At 41.4% G+C, this 21,584-nt stretch overlaps 1 protein-coding gene across 6 annotated transcripts in view; it reads left to right on the forward strand.

Annotated features, from left to right (window-relative positions):
• Nucleotides 1-690: 690 nt before the first annotated feature.
• EPS8 (EGFR pathway substrate 8, signaling adaptor) overlaps nucleotides 691-21,584 on the forward strand; it is a 141,716-nt gene continuing 120,822 nt past the window's right edge. For 3 of the 6 annotated variants that reach the window (XM_065635994.1, XM_065636034.1, XM_065636026.1), the window contains exon 1: nucleotides 1,747-1,889. The gene's annotated coding sequence lies outside the window, so the exon portion shown is untranslated. Of the gene's footprint in view, nucleotides 811-1,323; nucleotides 1,345-1,746; nucleotides 1,890-4,744; nucleotides 4,766-21,584 lie in introns of those variants that run through there. The other 3 variants (XM_065636002.1, XM_065636010.1, XM_065636018.1) reach the window with 3 other exon arrangements.

Below are 21,584 nucleotides of genomic sequence, written 5' to 3' on the forward strand. Positions count from 1 at the left end.
GATGCAGTGTGACAAGTGACTTAATCAGCTCAGCGGCAGGAAGGGGAAGTTGGCTGAACTGCTATTCTTTTTTTCTCTCTCTCTCTCTTTTTTTCCCCCCCTCGGGAAGCAAAGTTAAGGTGAATTCCTAAGCAACAGGGGAGTGAGGCCCCACCTCTCCCTGCCTGCTCTGCACGTTCAGGTTACTCTCTTGTCTGGTTCACGGGAGCCCGCAGTAGGCCTCATGCCTGAGTGCTGCCCACTACCTTCAGCTCTGAACCTGCCCAGAACCTGGCAAAATAACATGATTTGCAGAGCTCGGACCTTATTCTTGGGAAGTTTTGCTGGAAAACTCCAGGTCAAGCATGGACGAGCATCACTTTAGAAGAGATTCAGCAACTGAACCACTGCAAACAGTAGCTGAGTAGTATCTTGCTTCCTTTTTAAGAAAAGTTTGGGAAAATCTGTGTCCTTCCTGGAGAAGCCGTCAGGGGCACGACTCTGGCAGTGGTGGCTCTGACTTCACCTGCCTCTGCAAATGAGTCATGGAGTGTTATAAAAAGCAAGGACCTGCCAAGTTTCATTTCTTGGAACTGAGTGGAACTTTGAGCAAGCAGCTGCTCTTTCATAAGTTTATAGTTTTCCTCTGTGGGTTTATTGAAGAGGGCCTGGAATCAGAGAAACTTTGTATCATAAAGGACTATGTTGCTATGTTTGGATAATGGTGTCTCAATCCTGGAAATGGCAGCGTGTTTGGTCGAGATCTGATCTTGATCTTTGTGAGGAAACTTGGCGAAGCCTGGAAGGAGGCTAAGGAAGCAAATTAAGCAGGTTTGTAAGTCTTTCAGGACCAGCAATTCAATGCTATCAAAAATCAGGAACAGAACCTCAAAAATCAGACTAGCTGTCTTATATACTACTTGAAGTAGCGTATCTTTTCATTTGTCTGATGCTGTTGAAAGATCCATGTTTTCTAGCTTATCTCTGGAGTCACAAAAGACAAAAAGTTATTTGAAAGTGAAATCAGTGAAAACTCAGATTATTAGGGAACGGCCTGATTTTAGAAGTGGCTCATTATAGAAATCGCAATGGCAGCAATAGCATAGTGTCAGGACTTTGGCTACCTGTAAGCATGCCAATAGTATCTATGCATGGGTCTATTCCCCTGTGCTGCGTGAAAGACACATGTAAGTTGTCAGGATCAGGAGGAATGTGGTGCCAGATGCAAACAACATAAACAGCTGGGAGATTTCATCTGGGATTTCGAGTTAGAGCGGGAGACTTTTGTTCTTGCAGCTGACTCATTCCAAAGCCGGCTTAGATACACCTACCTTCTTCAGGGAAGCATTTTGCTGTGGAGTTTTGGTAGGTTTTGTGTGTGGCTTTTTTTTTTCTTTTTTTTTGGGGTGAATGCTTCTTACGATCATTTTGAACAACTCCCATACTCCAGCCCAGCTCCGGGGAGCTGCTCTCAGTACCTTTACATTTCGCGAGTGCCCCGTAAAGCGCAACAGGGAGCAGCGGGAGGCGAGATGAGGCGACCCCGCACCCCCGGGCAGCGGGCAGAGCCCTCATGTGGCTGGACGGCAGCACCGCCGGCGCGGAGCGTTCCGCGGGGTTCCGCGCTGCCCCGCCGCGGGCCCGCCCCGGCCGCGGGCTGGTGCTGGGGCGTCGGGGCCGTGGCCGGGCCGGGGCGGGGCGGCGGGCCGGCAGAGGGAGCTCGGCTCCGCTCCGCTGCTGCTCCCGCTGACCGGCTCCCCCCCCCGCGCCGCTCCGGCACTTTGTTGGCGGCGCGGAGCGGAGACCCCGCGCCTGCCCGGAGCCCGGCAGCGGGGAGCCCCGGCCGCCGCCGCCGCCCCACGGGCGCTGGATCTGCGCGGCGCACCCGCGGGAGGAGGACGCTCGGGAAGGTAAGGGGCTGGCTGGGCGGGATTTCCCCGCGGTCGCCGAGCCCCCCTTTTGTTCCGCGTCCCTAAAAGCTGCCCGGGCAACAGCCCGGCTTACTGCCATGGCGAATTGCGGGACTCTAACCCCAGCGTCCCCCCGGTCCTGCCGGCGCGGGCTGGGCGGGCGCTGCCACCGCCCTCCGCTCGGGCAGGGGCCACTGGAAAACTCCCTCCCGGGCCCCCCGGGCTGTGCAGAGCTCTGGCCCGGCGGCTGGGGACGGCACTAGCGGCTTCAGCCTTTCCCCGCCGCCAGGGCTTTATATACGTATAGCTCTCCGTGTGTGTGTGTACGTGTGCTATGTATAGGTGTACGTATATTTTTCTACCCCCCGCTTGCGGTAAGGCGAGCCGCCGCCGCCGCCGCCACACCTGCTCGCACCTTGCCCGCCGGGCTCTCACCGGCAGCGCGCCGCGGCCCCGGGGCGGCCCAGGCGCCGGGTGAGGGTCCCCGCCGCTGCCCGGGAAGGGCAACGTCCGTGCCCTTCTTCTGCCTGCCCTTTTACCTTGGTTTTCTGTCCTGATTGTGGCCTTTCTTCCCCGACGGTTAAGGTACCTTTTCCAAAGGTGACGTGTATTGCTGGTAGCCGGTGAAGGGCAGCTTTTGGGTGGGATAATCCTGTTGCATGCCCGTGTTTCTTTGCTCCTCTGCCAGGCTGTCTTCCCTTTCCTCTGCTGTTCTGCCCTTTCCCTCCCTCTGCTAACTTTCCCCGGTGTTCTTCCTCTTTCTGCCCCTCTCATCGCCATGAAATGCACTCTCTTACACATCACTGCACAAAGGATGACCTGGGCACACTGTGGCGTACAGGTTTGTGATGTTTCGCGGCATGATCTAAGGTGTTCCTACCCCCCCTTAACCTCAGTAGGGCAGTATTGTATCCATGGAAAGTGAGAATTTGCAGTTTCCGCTGAACCCTAGTTTTAAGCCAGCTAGTAGCAGGCAAGACAAGGGTGGAAGAAGTTTTTCTTAAGGATGTTTGGAAACCAGCCCTCCCATGCAAAAACTGTGCTTTGCCTTGGTTTGTGGGTCTTGTATGACACCCCCCGTTATAGACATGCAGCTATATGACCTTTGGAGGAGTCTGCTTTGTTTACCTAAAGTGCAGTGATGAAGATAAAAGTATTACTGCTCTGTATCGTGTCTGCTGAAATATTAACCAAATTATGGATCTCATGTTTCTTTGCAGTGTAGATCATATTTTAATTGTGTCTCTTTCACCATCAAAAATGTGGTCCTCCTCCCTTCCTATTCACCATCTTTCTTCTCGTTTGTGATTGTGTAATTTCTATATGTCAGCTACAAAAAATGCTTACATGAGAGAATGTAAAAATGACCGTTTTTGTTGTTAGCAACTGGAAATACCGAATCAGCACTGTGTGACTGGTCTCCTTGCCATGGAACACCCATGGAAAGTCTGCAACCCGTGCCCTCTAGGAAGTGGTCCTCTGCTGGGCTGGATCTGAAATGGGTTGGTCATTTCTTTTCAGTGGGCAGGGGAGACTGCAAAGAGCTTACAGGGTTTCCAAGGTATAAGGTCTCATCTTGATTCACACTGTTCACAGTGAGTGTAGCACTATTAGCATATATGGGTATCATCAGGTAACGAGATACTGTGCTCAAGGCTCCACGGAAGCAGGTTGGAGCTGCTGCTGGCTTTTACAGGGGGAGGCTGTAGAAATAGAAGTGGCTTTGGACTTGTATTGTCCAGCCGGCTGGTATTGTCAAATACACATAATGGCTGCAGTACTGAGTTATGCCTTCTCATAGTTCAGAAGGAATGTTTTTGATTGCATGTGATTTTGAAAGCTGCCAGAGCACCCTATCAGTTTTAATTGGAGAGGGGTAACACCCCACAAGCAACAACACCCAATAGTGATTAGGTGCTGAGTTATATATAGCGATAATAGGGAGGGCAAGGTTGATCTAAAGATATTTACTTTTGCTGTGAAATGCACAGATGGAAAAAAAATACAGAAGTTTTGCAATTGGTGACAACTAAATTCATGGAATATGATTGATATTCTTTCTGTCCATAGCCTAGCTGTAAATGGCAGATCACTCACATTAATTGCTGCATTTTTTTTCACCTGTGGGTGAAAGCTTATTAAAATCTAAACATCTGAAGTCGAATAATTGGTGCCCTGGAGGTCAAGATAGATTAAATATATAAGAACTTTGCAGCTACGGCAGTGCAATATCAGAAGACTTCCAGTCCACACAGTGAAAAAGTTTGGTTTCAGTGTCCAACACTTGCTTCTCTTATACTCTTAATAACAATTTCTGCATCATTGTGTCTTATCAAACAGTGAACGACTGGTCAAAGGTACGAGATTTTCTTGAATATGCAGCTTTCAGCTGTGCCAGACAGAAAAATGGAGCCCTTTGGTCTGTGACCCCTCTAAACTCTTCTCTCTCGGCTGCAGCGTTGGTGGCCAGAATGAAAAGACATTTAACGCTTCAGAGCTGGTTTATGATACAGTATGGCAGTCCAATCCCGATAACTCTGTTCAAAGAAAATTGGAAAGGTGCTTTGCTTGCATCTGTGTTTTCTGCATGTGGATAAGTTTGTTTCTCACATTTCCTTTGAGACCAGGATTTCTTCTTGCTTTCTCACTTAACAGCATGTGGTTCTGTGTCCCCTTTTCCCATAAGGATTCAGGGTTTTCATCATTCTAGTCCTGAGCTGGGTTCCCAAGGAGGGTAATCAACAGCTTGCGACTAGATGGCTTTTAACTGATTTTGAAGTCTTGGTATTTGTTTTGTGGTTCAGAGAGCAGCAAGATGCCTGAAATACCCTTTTTCCTCATAGAAGGGCCGTACTTACACAATATCTGTGAAAACTGTAAGTCACTAAAAAATGCTATCGGTAACTAAACTATCAGTGTAGTTATAGATATTGAATTTTCACACTGTGGGGAAAAAAAAAAGGAGTTAAGAGGCTAATTTCTTCAGTGCTAGTTCTCTTGTTTTTCCAGTGTTAAATGCTTTGCATTAGTAGAAACTTAAATTCTTGTTTTTAGGGAGAGCTGTAACTGTTGCTATTTTTTCTCAGCTCCGGAGTTAGACTCTGATTCATCCATCGATAGATTCATCCAACACACTGAATTTCTCATAGTTTCATACTCCATCTTGATTTAACCCTGATACTTATGAATTTCAGTTTCCCATTCTAGGTCTCAAGTTAGATGGTTGCTTTCATCTGAATTTTACATTTTGCCGGGAATTTCAGCTGTTACTGAAGTCCTGAGGGATGCTGGCTTTCTACCTGTTGTGCCCATACATGAACTTAGTTACAAAGTAATTTAAAGTTTCACCTAAGTCACTGAGACTGTTTGGGGTGTGTGTGTGTAGTAAAGCATTTGCTCAACTGTTTTCAAAACAGAACTCTTCATTCACTGAAACAGAAAGGTAAGACAAGTTGTCTTTTATAAGGTTTGATACTCAGAGATCCTGCATAATTCTGATTGTTGCCTGGCAAGGTTAGTCACAACCTTCTTGGAAAGACCACAATGATGTGGGAAGAAGCAACCTTCACATCTGTTGTGTTGGGAGGGATTATTTTTTGTTTTGTTTTTAATTGCATGTCATGGACACCGAGGGGATAAAAAAATGAGTCAGTTACAAATGGAAATGTTGTTAGCATTAGCTTTTGAGGACTTGTTTTCAGTTTGAGCTGTGACCGTGAGCCCACAATCACTAACACATGCCTTTGATTTTATTCTATAGTGTCAGTTTTAGTAAAATTTTAAAATATTAACCAACTCAGGGCTTTGAATGCTGCTAGTTAAACACTTCCAGTCCTTTCTTCTCTTCCCTCTCTATTCCACTGTCTAGTTAATTAAAGTTACTCATGCTGTGAATCTCCACAGGACTGAGATATAAAGTGAAAATAGCAAATTATTAATTACTTTCTTTGTATTTATTACCTTTGTCTTTTTCTGAATAGACTTCAGCAAACTTATGCATTCTGGATAGACATAGTTAGCAGATGTCTCTAGACTCAAAGGTGCAGGATTAGTATTTTCTGTGGAATTTGTACATCTCTCCTTAAGTTATCCATTTCCATGGGGTTTTCTGATGCATAACAGGCATCTTTGTTACCGATGGCATGACAGGGGATTCTACTTGCATTTGTTCCTAAAGCTTCACTCAAGTTGGCATTTTGACCAACCATGGAAATTGCTATGTTCTTTATAAAACTACAAAGAAGAAAACAAGCAAACAAAAAACCCAGACAAAACAAAACAACAAAAAACCCCAAACCAACCAACCAACAACCCCAAAAAAACAACCACAACAAAAAACAACCCTGCTAGAAAACTCTGGGTTGTGAAATGATGAACCTCTTGTCCTGTAATACTGTGAAACCTTTGAGTATTTAAACAGAATATTTAGAAAAAACTTACCATTTTAAGAATGGTATCTGTTCAGTGAGCACAGGTGTTATGGATGTTCAGTAACTTAAAGTAGGCTTTGTACAGATAACTTGTCTGTTTTTTTTTCTTCTCAAGAATATATTTGTTTTATGTGAGATAGAGGATTTATATTTTAATTATCCAAAATGTTACCATTTATGGATTTTTCTAGCTTTTATGAATTACACCTGCAGGTAAGAGAAATATCTGACTTCTTTCAAGCCTTCCATGAAGGTAGAGGAGCTGTATTCAGCTGACTTAATTGTAGAGCTGCAATAGCTGGTTCTTGAGGCAGGGTGCTGGAATTTGCTATAGCTCCTGAAAGCTTCAGACTTACCCTACTGCAAGAGTATCACTGTGAGCCTTAATATTTGTACCTCAGGAATGTTTGTAACTGGAAAATAAATGTTTGGCTCATGGGAATTTGTGTGTATTACTTTGATTTCTGCTCCTGCATGGAAAAACACTTTTAAAGACTCGACCAAGTAGAAAAGCAGGCACTAGGCTTGTTGCTTCTGCCATCAGTACTCCCTTCGCTGCACACCGCCTTGCTTTCCAGAAATTGTCTCAAGTGCAAAGAGAAACTGGAAGTCAGATATTAGCAGTACCTGTTGGCTGTTCATTAGTATAGGTCCAGACCCATTAGGAAAAGGACACAATATTTAACATACCTCCCAATTGGCTGTATAAAAGTTGATCTAAAAAAACCCAGTAGAAATGCATGAGATCAAAGAAGTCCATTTATTCTTTAGTATTTGCAGATAGTTGGTGAGATACAAGATTATCCCAATTTTATCAATGTTTTAACTTCAGGTAGAATTTGACATTACTGTGATTTGTTTGCTGTGTGCTCCTAGTGATTCATCTACCACCCGAAGCATGAACTGTGGTTAATGAGCACTTTCATTCTGGGGTGGTTGAGAGGGCTTAATGTTAATTCAGGCTCTGAATGCTCCTTTCATGAAGATTCAGGACTCTGTTCTTCGTTCCGATGTACTCTTCCTTCTTCCGATGCCACTGCTCTTTTTGCTTGCTTCCACAGTGTGTCTGAGGTGTTGTCTTTTATATTTCCTGAATCAAAGATCTGTTTGTTTCCAGCGTAAGATATAATTTGGAGTAATTAGCCTTTAGAAGGCTTTCTTTTTCTGATCCGTAAGGGATTTAACACTTAGTGTTTCAGGGAGTTAGGTATCTGGCTGACATAGGGATTAGGCGTGAGTTCAGTGCCTGTGTAAATCCCAGAGTACATCATAAAAATATTTTGAATGTGCAGTTGTATTACTCAGAGCACATGAATGTGAGACCTTTGTACAAATAATGAGACATTCATCTTGCATGTTGAGTTCTTCACTGTAACTGAGTGCATATGGCAATGATATAGCAAGGCCTATGCTCTGAAATTGAGTTACATCATGAGGAGTTTGTGATATCAAGTTGTAATAAAATTCAGCTTGGTGATATTCCATGCCATTTTAAAAATGGCATGGAAGAGTCAGCCATTTATAGATGTGCCTCTAAAGTAATTTTCAGCTTTGCACAACTTGTCTTGAGAAGCCAGTGAGTGCATTATACTGCCTTCAGTTGGAGCTATAAATTTACATCTATGTTTCACATTCAGAATTGGATAGGCTGTGTATTTAAATACACGTTTTTCTTATTCTTTCACTTCAGTGTCATATCAGGCTCACTTTTCCCACTTCAAGCGTTATTTATTGCTTTGTAATTATTCCCGTGCTCTCACAACTTCAGTGTAATGTTTCATCTCTTCTGTTTGCTTCTCTTCCTGTATTTGGGGGCAGAGAATTGTTCAGGAGTGAGAGCAGAGGGCTGGGAGGTAGGAGAGTGGAGTCTGTTCCTATTTTAGCTGCAAACTTTGTTGTAGCTAATAAATCTGGGCTAATTGGTAATTGCCTCTCAGTGCTATCTCACATACAGAGAGCAGGACAGAGTGAGGAATCTGGACTTTGTACCTTAGTGTCCATTATGGAAATCACCCCATGTGACGAATGTCCTACCACTGCCGAGAAACAAACACAGCTTCTCCATTGCAGTCATGGTTTCTTTTCTTATGGCTGCTCCTGCTGCATTTTGAGCTTTGCCTTTAGTCTCATTTCTTCTCTCTTCTCAACCGGGCCCCTGAGTTAGCTCTTAATGGTTTCCTTCTGTCTCCTCTTGCCCGAGCTGTGTTTCTCCACAGTCTTTCCATATTCTGGTCTATCCTGCTATTGAGTCTTGATATAACTTTAGTCTCATGGGGTGGACTTTTTTTTGGGGGGGGGGTGGTGGTGGTGGTGGTGTTTGTTTGCTTTTTTTTTTTTTCTATTTCTTTCTTTATGCCTTAAGTTTCCCCTGCCCCTTTTGTTTTACTTCAGTCTTTGTTTGCACATAGTGCTCCATGTCCAGTTTTGCAGGATGCACTTCACGCCACTTCTTGCGGTACAGCTTTTTCTTGCTCACAAAACAACTCTTTTTCCTCTTTTGTGTCATTAGTCTTTATTCCAGTGTCTTCTGAAATACATTTCAGGTCCATTGGTCTCAGTGGGGCATATCATATGTGAAATCACATCGGTAGTTAAGTCTTTAGGGGATAGGGCTTTAAAAGTAGTGTCTTCTCTAAAGGTTCCATGCCATGTATTTTTCCTAGGCAATAATTTTAAGTTCACTTCAAGCAGTTCTAGAGCTCAAGACCAGAATAGGAGGCATTAGAGTGTGTGTAGGCATTTGTTTTCCCTGTGTGAGTGAGGTGTGTAATACACACAAGAAAAGTCTGCTCAATCAATGTCTTACTGAATTTGAATGTAAAATATTCTCAGAAGTGCCTTCAATATGTGGTGGCATTTGTTATTTTCTGCTTAGAATTTACAGTTTTTCTCAATTTTTATATTAAAGCTAAATGTTGACATGTAAGAAAAGGAAGTGTTCATATGTTTCTTAAATAGTGACAGAGCAGAATACAGCCCTGGAGGAGAAGCAAGTTGCTGTTGAGGCCTGGTCTTGATAATGACTGATTGAAGAAGTCAAACCATTGATAAGCTGCACAGACCTGTGGCTTCAAAGGGGCTCGGTCTTTAAGGTTGGGGGTTTGGCAGATGAGGTGGTTCTGCTGGCCTGTGCAGTCCAGTGTTTTGTGCTTTGCAGCGATGAGTAGCTTAGAGCATCAGGCAACAGTGAGCTACGTCTTCCCAGGCAAAGAATTTACTGACTGTTTTGAAGGGGGCAGATGTGCAGAGCATGAGAGTTTATGTCCCATTGGATTCTCTGAGTATTTTAAGCTGTGCTTTTATAACTCTAAAAGTTCTTATTGTCCAAAGAGATGTTCATTCCCTTTTAAAAAATCATCTAAAGATCTTGATTTTGGAGACAGCTGTTTTGTCTCTTTGCCTCAGTTTTCCTATTTATAAAAGCAATAATATATCTGTCTCTTAGGAGTTCTGTGAGACTTAATTAGCAAATTTTTATACAGCCTTTTGAAGATAGAAAGCACCATATAAATGCTAAGTATTATTATTATTACCACCAGCTGCTTTGTTGTAATTGCAGTAATAAATGTTTCAGTGCTGGTGGTTGTATTATTGTTGTTCTAGATATAGGTTAGTTTTCGTGAACACTGAAGACATTGAGGGTGGTGGTAGAAGTGATGGTGCAGACCACACTGAGGTACAGTGTGTGGGAGAGCAGAGATGAGATGACAGAAGCTGCGCTTCAAGCTATGAAATATTTGTGAAGGTGTATTTTTATTTTTATTTTTTAAAGGTAAAAATCCATAACTGGGAATGAATAAAACTTCTTCTGCAGTATGCCAGTGTTTACAAGTCCCAGGACTAACTGGGGGGTGGTCTATGCTGTATAGTGTTTCAGCTGGTTAGAAATGAGCTGGCAGCAGTTGCATTTGTGACACTGACATGTAAAAGAAGGGATATTTTAGAGATGATTGATAATTGGCAGTACAGGAAAAGAGATGTGGTATAAATCGCAATTGCCTTTAGGATTTTTTTTCAGATCTACTTTTGTAAAACATTCATGACTTAATGCTGAGCTATTTTTATTAATGTTCTTGTGCTTATCTCACATAACCAGCTTGTTAAAAGAGGATATGAACACTTTTTAAGCCTCTGACTTATAAATTGTGAGAAAGAGAAAAGAAGATTGATTCCAACAGGCTTGAAGGTAGATTCATTGCTCTTCTAGTTTCCAAAATTAGAGAGGGGGAAAAATTAAACTGAAGACTTAGTGGGCCAGTCAGTTTTAGCCAAATAGAAAATCATTAGATTTATCTCTAATGTACAATTTATTTGTAAAGCTTTAACCTGAAAGAAAATAAATGTAGGGGAATTCTGTTTGGGTAAATTGATGATAGTATCTCCAAGTAATTTCTGCCTAAAGTTTTAAGGGTAAGAAAAAGATAAAGTAATAACAAAGGAACACTGAGGGGGAACAAATACTTTGCTAACATCTACTGAGGATCTGGGGGGGTTACTTGGTCATATAAAAAGACTATTGTGCTGCTGGAATGTTGGAGAGGATGGATAATAATTGCGCTTTGAAGAAAACTTCTCTGTTCTTTTTACTGTAAACATCTGAGATAAGATGGAAAAGTTTGAAAGAATGCAACACCTTATGTGAGTTCTTTCAGCGTTCTTAATTGCTCATTGTGAGATCATAATTCAAATATTGTTGTTAGATATTTCTGGTGATTTTTAGGGGGTTCTCGTTCGTCGGGCTGTCAAACTGCCTGTAACAAGTGATTTGTTTCTAATTGTACCTTAATATCTAGTATAACGCTTCTTTAAATTTATAGGGATGTTTCCTAATAGCTTCTGAATCAGTTCTAATTATGAAGACCCGAATCAGTTAACACGTCAGAGAGAGTGCACAAATCTGGACCATGAGCAGCATGATTTCATATTGGCTGCACTGCAAGGGCTTGTAAAACAGAGATGATGCAAAGCAGGGAACTGATTCAGTCCTTTATGATTATGTGTAAGCAAATTTTCAGATTACTTTGAACATCATTAAACAGCAAGAAGAAAAGGCACCAGCCTTTCTGTTTTTTAATTTTAGGGAAATCCCATTTTAAAAACAACCATGAAGTGTACAACCACAAAGTCCTTTCACACAGAAAAAAGAAGCAATTTAAACACATAGAGGTAGGCAATCTAACTATGAGGCCCATATGGAGAGGTCCCAAATCCTGGCTTGTAGGTCCAGAGAATTTTGAAACAGGACTTGCATATTGCTTTAGCTACTCAAAATATTTTCAGTAGCAAAGTAGAAGACAGTTCATAATGTTGTATAAAAGCTGCTCGCTCTTTATTGTGTGAGAGTGGCAGCATCTAATTTAGAATAAAAGTCTGGGGTTTCTTGAGGTCTGTAGGAAAGAGCAACTATTTTTCACCCTCTGCACACAGCGGTACAGCAATTTGATAGGAATTTCTTTTTCTGTTATCCTAGACTGTAACATATAGTAGTATAATAACTACCTTTTGAAGTACAGAAAATCTGCCTAAGGGGCCATAGTTTTAAAGTATAATATGAAATCCTGTTTTAATAAGGTTTGCTCGTTGCATATTTTAAGTGCAAGGAAGTGTGTGTGTTGAAACCTTGCTAATCATTTGCACAAAGTATTTGGCTTGTTCCCTAACTGTCAAGGAATTAATGATGTGCTTCAATGAGATTTTACATTACTAGACTGTAATTATTTTTATAAGAGGTTCTACACTATATTTGATGGTGCTTTAGGAATCATCATCATAAATCAAATGAAACTGCCATTGCCGAACATATGAGCAAATATTCCAATTCCTATTGTTCATATACTCACTGACTCACAAAATTAAGTGATTTCCAGTGGAGTTTCAGGCCATTCATACAAGTTGGTGAGGTTTGCTCTGTTGTATTGTTTTGCTTGTGCTTGTGACAAGTTAAATAATGGCGTAGCTGGCAAGAAGCAACTCCTTTGAGGAGCCAACAGCACATCTCTCCTGCAGTTGCTCCTTTGGTGTTGTACTTGAAAGCAGAGCAAAAAGGCAATGCATATTTTCGTTCTCTTAATGAATTCGGGTCTTCATCTGAACTGTGACAGTGTGACCTCTGGCAATTATTGTATGGTAACAGGCTTTGAATTAAGTTATTCAGAGGAGTGCCTACAACAGAGATGTCAGAACAGTGCAGGCATATCCAAACAGTTTTTAATTGTTCTCTCCCAGTATCAGAAACAGGCTACAGTCTCATGGGATGCTGTGGACTCTGTGTCTGTTGGCTGAGGACAGAGGTCCTTGCTGCCATTGCTAGACTGGGTCCAATACCCAAACTTGGGTATGGTGTCTGGACCGTAGACACATTCTCTGTCTGCACACTTTTCTGGACATCTTCACCTAGCTAAAGCAGACTATGTAGAGGACGGTACATATAATTTACTTTGTGGGCAGATAGAGTCAGACAGATAAAATGTCAATGTCAGAATATTTAGCTAAGATTTTCCCATTGGTTTATTACAAATATTCATATGGTCATAGCTCCTCCAGACCTTAGCCAGTGACTGGAGCCTTGTACTAGGCACTCAATTTAAAGACAATTTTATTATTTAAACATCACGTCTATTTTAAAGTCAGATAATCTATAAAACCTGCTTAAAGACATGAGGGATCATTACATCATCTAGTTTGACCTACAGAGTGCATGAGGGAGGACAGTTTCTGCCCTTCTATTTCAGGTAGAAAAATATAAAACAAGATTTCTTGTCCTTCCTCTCTGTCCATGATAGACACAGTAATTGAAACTGCCTGCCTCAGGCAAACATTGGCATTTTTCACTAAATTCATTAGTGAATTTTTAGTGGTTCTGTGCTTGAAATGTGTGGCACTACCCTCTAGATAATGTTGTTTGTGTTTCTGTATATTTTTTGGCACATAGCAGTACAGATTTCCTCCTCTGCATATAGACCTTTTCCCCTAAAACCTTATAGGCTAAAACCAGGTAATCTGGGAGTCTACTTCTTTCTCTTCGTGCTTCACTGTATAAATTGTGTAAACTCAGATCACTTTCTGAACCACTATATGCTTCTCTGCATAATCGTTTTTGTTTACATGGCAGACTGAGACACTTGGTTGCAAAACAGTTTACAAGAATTCAAGGCTATATTACTCTGTGGGAGAAATCCATGGAAGTGCTGAGAGGTTCTTGTGTAGGTTCACTTGGACGTTCGAGAGCCTCAGGGCCTTCCTGCCTCCTAGACCATGGAGATGCTGTTGTACAGTGACTGGGATGTCCAGATGCATGCTGTGGTAGTACTCCCAGTAATGCCAGCATTTGCTCCATGGTTGTGTCTCCTTTATGGCTACTACTGAACAAGATTTGCAGATGTCAATTCAAACCATGTAGTAAATTGAATCCACAAGACTGTGTGGGAATGTGTGACAGGTGATGCGAGTTGTCCTCGGTCTTAAAACCTCCCTCACAGAGCTTTGGTTCAATGCCTTATTCAGGAAAGAAAAGTTTATAGTCATTTTACAGATGACCTTGCTCCCTTATGTGGGAGTGACCGTGCTCCTTTACCTGCTCCCTGCATGCCTCCCCTGCATGGGGCTCTTGCTTCCAGTAATAAGGAAATGTTCTGAGGCAGTGTTTTTGCCATAATGACATAAAATAACAGAGACTTCCAGATAGTCCCCTGTTCTTTCCCTGTGATAGAGGTGTGCCTTCAGGGATCAGCTGACCTTAAAAATTATGCAGATCTGCAGCTTGGGGTCATTTTTTGTTGTATGGAAAATGCTTTTTTTGTAGGCATTGGGATGATGGTGCTACACTCAGTGATTAGAAACCGTATGTGATTAGCATTCTCGGTCTAAATGTGCACCCTTCACTCTGGACATATATTCCTGCTAGAGCTTCTAGAAATTCACTGAGTCATTGCTCTGGCAGAAAAAAAAATGCAGACCTTTAGCCCTCTCTTCCTTTTTCCTCAGTTGTGCCTTTAAGACAATACGTGTACGTATTCTGCACAGATAATTTTGAAGTTTCTTTCCAATTTTACAACAGCTGTATATTTTGTTTTCATCTAGATCTAGCGTCTTGCTTAGAAAAACCAGACCTGATAATCTACATATGTCTTCAGCAGTTGATATGTTCCAGACAAACAGATACAGTTCATATACTGTGAATCTGATGGAGCATAGGCTCTGGTCTACCATAGTACTCAAAAGTTTGTGGCTTAGCAAAAAGTCTTCATCCCCTTCACTGGATGTAATGAAGAGAAATCTTTTGTTTCAAAACTTAGTGAGAATTGCCTAAGACCTACCTTGACCAGTTTGAAGGTATTCTTCAGCTTCACTGCTTAAGCTTTGTAGCGGTGTTTGTGAAGGAGTTGCCCTCAACTGTGGGGGAGAAGGTTGAGGCAGGATCAAGATCTTGATCTATAAATGCTTATTTGTTGCACTGAGAGTGATGGGACAGCAGTCTACCTGTTATTTCACTTAAATGCTTGTGAGATTGAGGCCCAAAATCTCCAATGAAAAAAACAACAACCCTCAACAAAAACCAAAACAAACAGCAAGAAAATTCCTGTGCCTATTTTATTAAGGGAAACTTAGATCATTTGGAAACAATTTAAAAGAATTTGTTGCCATTCTTGGTGTGTGGTGGTTTTTGTTTGGTTGTTCTTTGTTTTTGTTTTTTTTGTGTGTATTCATCTTGGTATGAGACACATCTTTTGTTTGAAGTGTGTACTATTTTAAATGAGCATTACGTTTTCTTGGAAACTCTGTGGGGCAATATCTAACTCCAGACATAAAAGCAAATAAACCAAGAAAAATCCTCTGTTTATCTGAGATGAGAGGGCTTTTTTTTTTTTTTTTTTTAAGAAAAATAAAAAGAGAGAGGGGGAGTATCTAGAACTACCTAATGGTCTCCCTTGTCTCTCTTTAATGTTACTTAATGATCTTCTGTGGTTCTCAGGAATTTTACTCTACCTTATATCACTTGGGTATGAACTATAAAGAAGTCTTAAAATGCTACCTTATTTAGACTTACATAGTGAAGAGAGGCTGAAAGTGCTACAATGCATTGTTTCATGTAGGTTGATTCTGATTTTACTGTGTTCAGCTGTAGGTTTCAGATGAGAGGTGAAAATTCAGAGATTGATGTGAGTGCTTAATAACAGATCTTTTGGGTGCTTCCTGCACCCTGGTGAAGTAAATGTGAGAATTAACATATTTGTTTTGGGGTTGTTTGTTTTATAAATAGCTGATATCTCTTGCACGACTGTTCAGAATTTCTGAAGCTAACAAGTGAAATATGGCAGCTCATCCTCAGGTTTACTATTCAGTATCGCCTCAAACAAAACTAAGCAAGTTTTACCATAAACTTGTCTAAGCTCTTCTCCATTGAAATAATAATGATTTTCACTTGCTTGCTAGGCTCAAAGAATCAGCTGTCATGATTTCAGTATTAGCACTGTAGAGGTAGGTGTAGAAGCCGTGGTAAGTGACGTCAGGATGAAGAAGTGAGGGCTGTTGACTGGGGAATGAGCAGAATAGGCTGATGGTAATGTATGGTGCATCATTTCACTTCTGTAAAAACCTCAATATGTGTCTGTTGAGAGTTAGGAGAGCCTCCAGGGTTCCCTGCCATGAGACACTTCAATTTGTTTTCACTCAGTTCTTTCTGTATCTACCCCTGTAAAGGCTAATAGTTAAATGGGAAGTACATTACTATTTTTTTTTCTTATAAACCTTGTGTTTTTCATAACATTCACTGTATGGATGGAGCAAAAGAAACTGGTTTTGTTTCCATGTGTTTTCACAGTCTCCAGATCTTTTGCACTGGCTGCAGACCTGTATTGTTAGCTACCAGACAGCAAAGACTAAAATGACTGTCCTGGCAACCCTGGAAAATTAAATCCCTAGCCATGATATCAGGTGGGGCTATGACAGCGGTAGCAACCAGAGTTCTGGAGTGGGGTTTGTCAGTGCCACCGCTTGGGAAACCAGAGCTTGTAGCTTTTATCCCTCTTTTGCAAAGCCCTGGGATTGTCCTGTTATCTTGAGTTCAGTCTGCTAAGTCTTGTGAAAACAATAAATTGGCTCACCTCCAGTACCGTGATTTTATCTTTAATTAATAATAAGTTGTCTTTTCTCACAAAGACAAGTACTTTTGTTTGAAACTAAAATTGCTTTATCTTCTTGGGGATTCTAACATGCTAGCTAACACATTAAATACAGTGGGTGTTTTTTCCCTATTTATCCTTTTGCTATCAGACCCGTTGATCAGCCCTGGACTTTAATGAGTAATTTAAAAACTTATCTATTTTGGCAATTTGACTGTGGTGTTCTCTCTCAAGTCAGTTACAATTTTGAGAATGACATCTGAGTCTGCCTGTGTTTCTGCATGACTGGAAACTGTCACTACTCATTTAAACTTACTAGTGCTGGAAATGGATATGCAGGTTCATCTAACAGGGATGAAACACAAGGTTACCAGCATTCAAATTCAAATGTTGTTCCCAAGAGTAAAGGAAGAGGTGACTGTAATCATGAGAGCTTGGACAATTAGGGGTGAAAGCTGCATTGCAGCTCAGAGAGGTTTTGGATACTTTGCCTACAGGTTGCTAAAAGCAGGTTGTGGCATTTTTGGACAAGTCAAGAAAATAATGTGTTTTAAAATAAAAGTTTAATAGAAGAATACTGTTCTTCAAGTGAAGATTACGCCATGGAAGACACTAAATTTTGCTCTCAAGAGGAACTTAAGTTGAGAATACTTATTTTGGGGGTGGGGGCTGAGAAATTAGACTTTTAAGAGGGCAGATGCAAAGGTCTGACTGAAAGATGAGCCTCTGTAATAACTCTTGAGAGTCTACACATACACAGAAAGTATGCAAAATGACTTAAAAATACAAACCTGGAGAATGAAGGCCGTAACCCTCCATCTATCTTTAAAGCACCTGAAGCGCTCAGGACACGTGAGCACTGCTGGCACACAGTCACTTTTCTCATCTAAAAGGGCTGTGAGCCAAAAGACAGAAGGAGACAAAAAGACTCCCTGGGTAACTTGAGCTGTGACCAGCCCTTAACATAACACTGCTGCTGCTCTTCTTACAAGGCTGTAGCATGTGAACCTATATATTTTAATTTCTTCATTGTTCTTCCACTTTATTATCTCTAAATATATTCCCAGAACAGAGATTATTTTGCCTCATCTCTTCTCCCAAGCCCAGAGCTTGCTTGTAATAGGAGGATTTTGATTGGCATACCTTTACCATTTGAGGCTAGTGGTGTGCTAAAATGAACAACTGGCGTTTCAGAAACTGTAAAACTGACCTGACAAAATGTGATTTTTCAGTTTTTCCTTTTTTTTTTTCCCCTATCCTTTCCTTAGCAAGTTGTAGATGTGTTTTAATTCTGATGCTGTCAGGTAGTTGTGTCACTAGTTGACATTTCTGCAACCTATAGAGAACATATGCATACTTACCTAGTCAGCTGGTAAACAGAGCTTAAATGATACACTTATAAATGAATATTGTTTTAACCTTTTTTCTCTAGAGTTCAGACTGCAGCAGCAATACTATGATCTTGTCTGAAGCTGGTGGCTGATAGAGAGTGCAAAGATGACTTTCAAGATGATGGGAATGGTTAGGACAGACTAGATGTTACTAACAGATTTGTGTCTTCCATGCTAGCTCTTAATAGCTCATTTATTTCTGCATAACAAACTAAGAGTTGTGAACATCTGCTTAACTACCAGACTTTTTAAGCTGAGCTAACAGTTCTGTCAGCCTCCGATGAAACGGCTTGGAGGCTCATTCTTCTCTTGAGAGATAATAATATTGGGAGGAAAAGGAAGTTTTACAACCCTTAAACTTCCTGAAGAAGGCTGTTAAGATACCTTTAAAAATAAATTAAAAACAAAACAAAAAACCTCAATGAGACATAGTTTACAGGAACACCTTTTTTCTCTGTGATGGTAACGGGATACAATTTTTCCCATTTATCCCAAAAGAAGGTAAACTTTGCCAGGTTTTTTGCTGGTGCTACACTTCAGCGTTGCAACCGTATTTAAAGCAATAGTATAAAGTTTCATCCATTAGTAAAATGAGGATGCTTCTGAACAATTAATAGAATCCCTTCACATCAGGTTTCACATTGAATAAAAGGAAATGATGAATCAGTTGAAAAAACATATGACGAGTTTCCAAAAGGCCCAGTATAAATAACCTAGCTGGGCATTTTCAGAAATGCTTATAAAGCAAGCCATTTTCATTGTAGCGTGTAGCCTGCAGCTCACTGATTAGGAAGAGAATGCTACTTCCAATAACAAAGTTCATTTCTGTAACACAGTGGTGAGACTTTGGCTCAGAATAAAACTGAAGTATTCCCTTATTAAAGTACTGATGCTAAGTAGTAAATGAGATCTCTTCCAACTAAAGTCATGTTTCCTGTATGAAGCAGTGATATGATCTTAAAGAAAGATCTTACTTGATCAGCCTTGGAGGTATTGCACTAGGCATTACATATTTTTACAACACTTACCCTAAATAACATTTTAAAAGGATGTGCTTTCATCTAATGGAGATGTGCTATAGTGTCAAATTTTCAGCTCATGGGGACCATCCTGTTCTCCCTGGTGTTTTTTTCACAACTCATTGGGTTCTCACTTTTGAATATCTATTGTGCTTCAGATTTTCCCTTGACCTCCTGGGGAAAAAAAAAAAATTGTTTTGTGATCCTAAATGGAATATTTTTTTTCCCAAGCACATAAAATAACAATATATCAATAGTTATCTTGTCCATTTTTTTTCCCCTCACAATTGCAGTAGTATAGGGCATCAGGAATCTGCTATTTCCTGGACCTTGAAAGGAAAGTTAGTATGGTAAGTGGTTACCATATATCCCATTTGGGACTTGAGTTAGGTGTGCACACTTCATTTAACTTTCTAGTAGTCCTCTTGAAGTGTGTTAAATCTCTGAACTCAAATGTAACATTGTCTCTGGTGTACTAAGTAATTGTCCACTCTCTCTGCCTCCCTTTGCTGCATCCCGTTTGTCCGTGCCTTTCTCCTCCCTCCGTGTGTCGAGTGAGTGACGGGAGATGCTGCTCTGGTGCTTCCTGGGTGTGTGGAGGCAGCGATGGAGCTGCTGGCCTGATCTGCTGGGCTCTGGTGGTACAGCTCTCCCTCTGGCAGCACAGTGGCGGTGGGAAGGGGACTCATGGGGTATGGGGTGGGTGGGTGCTATCTGAACCATTGGGTTTCTGCTCCTGAAAATGACCTCCTCTTCCCCATGCTTTAAAAAGAGGCAGACATAAGCTCTGGTGACTGGCAGCTGGCATCCCGTGCCCTGCCGAGGCGTTGCCTCCTTCTGAGGCAGCACACAGGTAGGAGCTCACCGTCAGAGTTGGTGCCCTGGAGGATGGACCTTGTCCTGGATGGTTCAAGCAGTTCATTTTCATCGCCCCTTTCCTACACAGGTAACAGAAGAAAAAGGGGCTGTGTAGTCACCTAAGGGAAACGAGAAAATCTTGATGCAGATGAACTGTTAGGAACTGCTGTGTAAATATTTTTACATTATCTAGTAAGAATAATTCCCATCTCTTTGGCTTTTATGTTTGTTTTTTTTTTTTTTGCCAAGCTCCAATCAAAATAGGCTTGGTTTTTAAGATGCAGGCATCTCCCACATGCAAGAATATGATGGCTGTTCTCTTTCTTCTTCTGGGTAAGATGTTCTCTCCTATTTTGGGTGATGTTTTACCACTTATTCTGTGGCAGGGCAGTGAGCCAACCCTGTTGGTGCCCCCAAGCATCAACAGAGCAGAGCACAGGCTGGATCACAGATGATGGGCTGGGTGCCCCTCTGAGCTTGCAGCTGGATTGAATTATGGTGTTGGGTTTGAGTTTCTTTACAAACCAGCTGAGGGGTTCATGATCAGATCCTGCTAGCTTGCTGCATTGAACTTTGTAGGCTCTTTGCTGGGTATGTTGGCACATCTGTAAATATTTATTCAGTTCCAGCTGGTAGCTTCCTGTTGCCTAGTTCTCATCATCAGTTTATTTGCAGCATTGAGTGATGTCCGTGGCACCTATGGGGTAACAAATGAAGAGCAGATGGACCTTCTTGATCCCAGCTGCCTTTAGGCCCTGTTTGTGGTGGGGTTTCCATGACTTTGTGATAAGTAAAAGGCAATTTTCCTAATTCAGGGGGTGGAAAACTCCATAGCTTCCATTTGCTGGGATATAATGAGGTGGTGATTTTTTTTTTTTCTTCCAGAAGCACAGAGGGGAATCTAATTCTCAAATAATACTGCCAGTTCCTCTTTGCCCTAGGAGAATATTCTCCTGCAGATTTTGGGAGTTATTTTTGTTTTGTTGTGGTTTCTTTTCTTTCTTTTTTTTTTTTTTTTTTTTTGAGCCAGTTTTAGTAAACAAGTGTAACTTGCTCAAGGCTAGAGATACAAAGAAATCTAGGGTAGTGACCTGAGGTCTTGCGCTGAGACATGTTTGCAGAGCAGATGTGTTACCAACTTGGAAGCTATAGGTAATTTGTTTTCTCTGTAAGTGTCCCTGATAGGAGGCAAACAAAGTATTTAAAAGAAACAAACCTTGTAGTCAGCTTTCTGCCTTTCCTGGAGTTGGAGGAGAGGGAGTTATTGTGCATGTCCACAGTTCTTTTTTCTCCTCTTTTATGATCAGTGATGGTTGGGAGTGGGGTAATATTTTATATAGTTATAATTAGAAATCTGTTGATGCTTTGCATCTCAGTCCTGACTTGAAGGTAAAGAACCATTCAGTTAGGTAGAACAGGTATAGTTTATAATCCCAAGACACTGAGAATAACTGAATAAGGTGGTAGATGTTTCCCTTCCCTCATGCAAATTTGGCGGGAAGCATTTTCCCAACCCTCTCCTTGTTCTGCAGTCTTGCTTAACCTGGAACACAATGAAGTGAAACATGGTATTCGTAACAGCTTACAAAGGGGAAAAATAAAAAATACAGACTCTTTAATATTAATCCTTTCTTCCTTGTTGGGTACAAGCTAAGCAGAGAGCTCCTGCATCTGCTGCCGTGTCCCAGTGCTTGTGCTGGGAAGTGCTCAACTGGAAGGAGATTCACAGTGAAAATAATACTGGAAACTATCAAAACACAAAGGATTTGCAGATTTCTGAAAAACAATATGCCAAGCTAGAGTTAGATTTTTAGGGACTAAGCACTGATACATGTGGAAATTACCTTCTTGCCTGGCTAGAGGACTGCCAGCTTTC

This window comes from Caloenas nicobarica, chromosome 1 (genome assembly GCF_036013445.1).
Source record: "Caloenas nicobarica isolate bCalNic1 chromosome 1, bCalNic1.hap1, whole genome shotgun sequence".
NCBI classification, from domain to species: domain Eukaryota; kingdom Metazoa; phylum Chordata; class Aves; order Columbiformes; family Columbidae; genus Caloenas; species Caloenas nicobarica.